The 5,601-nt window shown below is 41.2% G+C and overlaps 1 pseudogene; it reads right to left on the bottom strand.

Annotated features, from left to right (window-relative positions):
- Positions 1-3,764: 3,764 nt before the first annotated feature.
- Positions 3,765-5,313, bottom strand: LOC107160015 (annotated as a pseudogene).
- Between the last annotated feature and the right edge of the window lie 288 nt (positions 5,314-5,601).

Raw genomic sequence — 5,601 nt, 5'->3', positions numbered from 1 at the left:
CGACCTTGATGTGTACACCCAGAAATAATTTCTACTAATATTTTCTTTTCATACATCTTACCACATATAGATTTTTTAAAACTAAAATTAGATCAATTTTAAACATTTTCTTTCCTCTCACTTCTTATATATATCAAATTTTTTAAAAAAGAAATACAAATGACCATAAATATGTGAAAAAATGTTCAACATCCCTAGTAATCAGGGAAATGGAAATCAAAGCTATATTCAGATTTTGTCTCACTCCGATTAGAATGGCAGTAATAATAAATGTTGCAAGGATGTGGGGGAAAAGATACACTCATACATTGTTGGTGGAACTACAAATTAGTACAACCTCTCTGGAAAGCAGAGAGGCATTTCCTCAGAAGATTAGAAATGGAATCACCATATGATCCAGCTATCCCACTCCTGGATATTTATCCAAAAGATCTAAAATCAGCATACTATATGGATACAGCCACATCAATGTTTATAGAAATTTACAATAACCATATTATGGAACCAGCCCAGGTGGCAGTCAATAGACAAATAGGTAAATAAAATGTGATATGTATACACAATGGAGTTTTACTCAGCTATAAAGAAAAACAAAAACTTGACATATTTATACAAACATGGAGTACATCTTATTCTAATTAGGATCCCAGATTTGTGCTTGCACATGATGTGGAGATTCATTGTGGGATATTCATATGTGTACATAGGAAAGTTAAGTCAGATTCATTCCACTGTCTTTCCTGTTTTGTATCCCCCATCCCTTCCCTTCATTCCCCTTTGTCTAATCTACTGAACTTCTTCCCCTTTCTCCCTTATTTATTATGTGTTAGTGTCCACAAGTCAGAGAGAACATTCTACCTTTGATTTTTTGGCATTGGCTTCTTTCACTTAGCATAATAGTCTTCAGATTCATCCATCTTCCAGCAAATGTATAAATATGTCAAAATATACTCCACTGTCATGTATAACTAAAAATAAAAATATGATAAAATTTCATAAGTTTTGGAAATGCATAAAATGTAAAAATACGAAGATTAATAAATGTGTTCAATACGTTACAAGAAAAGAATGAAATTATGTCATTTGCTGGTAAATAGATGGAACTGGAGAACATCATGCTAAGTGAAACATCATGTTGTGGTTTGGTTGTGAGGGGTCCCCCAAAAGTTCATGTTCAAGAAAATACAAGAAGGTTTAGAGGAGAAACGATTGGGTGATGAGAGCCTTAACCCAACTGAGTTGATTCCCTAATGGGATTAACTAAGTGGTAATTAAAGGCAGGTAGGGTGTGGCTGGAGGAGATGGGGCATTGGGTGTGTGCCTTTGAGGTGTATATTTTGTATCTGGAGAGCGGAGTCTCTCTGTCTCTCTCTGCTTCTTGGTCATCATGTGATCCACTTCACTCCACCAAACTCCTCCGCCATGATGTACTGCCTCATCTGGAGCCCCAAGGAATGGAGCGTGCTGTCCATGGACCAAGACCTCTGAAACCATGAGCCCTTACATAATAAACATTTCCTCCCCTAAAAGTGTTCTTGTAGGGTCTTTTAGTCACAGCGAAAAAGCTGACTAAAACAAAGCCAGACTCAGTCAAGGGTTGAATATTTTCTCTCCAATGTGGAAGCTATAGCAAAATCAGAAAAAATAAAGCAGGGATATCCCATGAAAATTTTGGGACAGCTGGGATTGTGGCTCAGTGGCAGAACGCTTGCCTCACATGTATGAGGCACTGGGTTCGATCCCCAGCACCAGGTAAAAATAAATAAATAAAATAAATGTACTGTGTCCATCAAAACTAAAAAACTAAAAAAATTTTTAAAAATTTTTGGGGATATCCGTAAAGTAGAAGAAGAGGATTGAGGGTGAGGGAGGAGGGATGGGAAAAGAGGAACTGCAGAATGAAATTGACCAAATTATGCTAGGTACACATATGAATATACACGGTGAATTTTACCTTTATATATATCAATAAAGCGCCAATTAAAAAACAATAGATGAATAGAAAACCGGATGAGTAGGGGAAAGGGAACAAGGGGGAGGAGGGGGAGGAAAAGAGGAAGTACTGGGGACTGAAATGGAGCAAATTATATCCATGCAGGCATGATTATGTCAAAATGAACCCCACTATGATATATGACTCTAATGTGCTCATCAAAATATAAAAGGTACAGTAAAATAAGACTCTTCTAAAATTTTCTTGATGAACACGGGCACCCCAATATCTGATTAATCTGCTGCTCCCCTGTCATGTTGAAGGCTCTGATTCCCCTGGAGGCTCAGTCTCTGGGACTTAGGTTCTGCCTCCGTGGTCACACCTCAACAGCCATCTTTCTGAGGTTTAGCATGGTCTCTGGGAACCTACCATGGAGCATGCTCCAGACCCACTTATGCCTAGAAATTGTTGAGTTTGGTTTCTTTCTAGACTCTAGGAATCTTCCAACTCTTGACCTTAAATGTGGCCCCCTGCCTTCTAATTCCCCTGTCCCCCTCATTTTTTTTTTTTTTTTTTGGTACTAAGGATTGAACCCAGAGGCACTTTACCATGGAGCCACATACCCAGCCCTTTTTATTTTTTGAGACAGGGTCTCTCTAGGTTGCTGAGGATGACTTTGGACTTGTGATCCTCCTGCCTCAGACTCCCAAGCCCCTGGGATTAGAGGCCTGTGCCATGGCTCTGTCATACCTTTCATCTTTTCACAATTCACTCATTCCATAGTCCAAAGGGCTGAGGTGGAAGGAACAAGGTTATTTGGGGAGACAAACTGCTCACCCCCCACCACAACTGTCCCTTTCCTCATGTCTCTCTCTAAGTCATTCACTCTTTCTATGTTTCAGTTTTAGATGAAAATCATAAAATATTCCTTTTCAACTTGTTTTTAATTTTCATATATTTATTTTACATGTTATACCATTTTAATTCTATTACAACACAAGTAAATGATTAAGAATTACAAATCAAAGTCATAAAGTAGTGAAGAAAAGAATAGTCTATGTGAGGCGTCCTGGCTTCTTGTCATTTCTTCACATGTAATATCTCTCAAACATAATCTGTTCTCGAAAATGTAATCACATTTAGGGTTTTATTCACCCTGGTTCTAATCAAAGAATTCAATGCATAGGCAATGAGAGAAAAATGTTTTCCCTCTTTTAAGAAGTCTGAAAGTATCCTTGGGCTCATGGAGGATACTGTCTTTTTAAACTGTGTTCAATGTCGGTGACACTGCCTTTCAAGGGGTCATTTGGAGGCAACCAATCACAATTGTTGAGAGCCACAGCCTAAGCGGCCCCAGCAAACTTCCAGCTGCCAGCAAACTTCCAGTTGCCAGCTGATGATTGGCTCACAGCGGCCCCAGCAACTTCTAGCTGCCAACTGATTGGCTCCTCTGCGGTGATGCTCACTGGGCTGTTTCCCTGCCCTTTCAGACCACGGAGCTGCTCATTGGGGGACTTTTTTGGCTCTGCCCACGCCACCCAGCCAATCGGCCTCAAGAGCAGGAGGAGTCGGGGAGGTAGAGAGGCTTGTGGGAAGCTGGTGGTGGCATTTGGGCTCTGAAGGTTTTTCCTGAGGAGCTGTTTTGTTTGGCGTGTGTGGTTCTAAAAATAAAGTTAGTTTCTTTTGACAAGTGGCTCCTGAATTGTGCCCAGCCAGACTGCGGCACACAATGACATCAGGAATTAGAGAAGCCAAGTTGTCACTTGCCTCCATCTAACTATCCCTGTGACCTACAAAGGGGCTCATGAATTTTTTTACCTCTGTTGTCCTCTTAGGGACCATCATACCTGCCCACGGTTACTCTTGCTACTTTCTTTATCACCCTCTTGAGGGCCTCTTGGATCTCCTTATTCCTAGGGCTGTAGATCAGAGGGTTCAACATGGGGATGAGGATGACACAGAAGACTGACAGCACCTTGTCCTACTTTGTGGTGTGGCTAGAGCTGCGATGCGTGTACACAGAGAGGGCTGTGCCATGGAAGAGCGTCACCGTTGCCAGGTGGGAGGCACAGGTATCTAGGGCCTTGGCACAGCCTTTGGATGAGGATATTTCCAGGATGGAGGCTGAAATGAAGCCACAGGACCACAGGATGAGAAGAAAAGAACCAAACCTACAGAAACAGCTGCCAGAAAAAGAATCAGTTGGCAGATGAAAGGATCAGAGCAAGACAAGAGAGTCATCTGAGGAATGTCACAGAAGAATGTTGAATAATATTTGGCCCACAGTAGTAGAGAAGAAAGCAAGGAGATGTTTGAACTAAGCTGTTAAGGAAACCATTGCCACAGGCCCCAGCAACCCTCTTCTGACACAGGCCTGGGGCCCTGATGGCTGAGTACTGCAAAGGGCTACCAATGGTGACACATCTGTCCTAGGTCATGGCGGCCAGGAGATAGCACTCAGCCATAGCCATCCAGGCCATGAGAAAGTACTGAGTGGCACAGGTGAGGAGGGAAATTGTTTTCTCATCTTTAAATAAGTTTGAAAGCATCCTCAGAATGATGGAGGAAGAATAGAAGATGTCTATGAAGGACAGAAAACTGAGAAAAACTCCACAGTATGTTCAGGTGGGAGTGCATCCTGATGAGGACGATATGACCCAGGTGACAGATCCTAAACACAAGCAAATATCCTAAACATTAGAAAGAGGTTGAGCTATACTTCTTTATCATCTGAGAGTCCCAGGAGGACCCACTGTCTACAGAGGGGTGGTTTCCAGCGCCTTCTATAGATTTACTTGATGATATCTGCTGAAAAAAAAAGTGAGAAAAGGAAAAGAAAAACTTTCACTGTTTTTTTTTTCAGTCAGTCAGCTTTATGTATGATCTGGAATCATCAAGTTTGACTTGACTTGAGCCTTCCAGTCATCCACCTTCACTGAAAAATTCTCTTGGACAAATATCATTCTCTCTTTGGGAACAAGAGACATTAAATGAGATTCATTTGTGTGAAATCTTTTAAAATGTCTTAGCATCATATTTTCCCTTGCCAGGTCCTGGAAATATATGAGACTGTGGAGATAGGTTAAATCAATGAAATACTGTCGTCTTTCTAGATGGTGAAGCAGGGTGATTCTGCTTAGGCATGGCTGGAGAAGTTTGAAGAATCATGCTGGACCTCACATGAACATTTGGGATGGTTGAATAGATGCCTTTAAGAATCTCTGGAAAGCTAACCTTGTATTAATCGATATTGTATTAATCTATACTCAGGGAATGTTGACGATTCTGTACCAGTCTTTCTGCTTTCATAGTGCTGGAGCTCTATCCAAATAGCAGGACTAGATGATCTGTGAGAACTCACCATGAAGCAGTTTGGACATGATTTGTGATGGAGCTAACATAGTGACTCTAGACTTCTGCTGTGATATTACATAAGAAAGGAGGGAAGAGCCATCATGAGCCCTTCCTTGTAGGTGGATATCTGTCTTTTCTTAAACCAGAGGTATTTGTGAGATAAATTGTTTAATGATTCTTGATTGTGTTTGGCTCAGTGATACTTTAAAAATCTTTTGGGGCTGGGCGCGGTGGCACACACCTGTGATCCCAGTGACTCGGAGGCTGATGCAGGAAGATCTCAAGTCCAAACCTAGCCTCAGCAAATTAGTGAG

The sequence above is a fragment of the Marmota marmota genome, unplaced genomic scaffold, assembly GCF_001458135.2.
Source record: "Marmota marmota marmota unplaced genomic scaffold, marMar, whole genome shotgun sequence".
Classification (NCBI taxonomy): Eukaryota; Metazoa; Chordata; class Mammalia; order Rodentia; family Sciuridae; genus Marmota; species Marmota marmota.
This window is presented reverse-complemented; position numbering and strand designations above follow the sequence as displayed.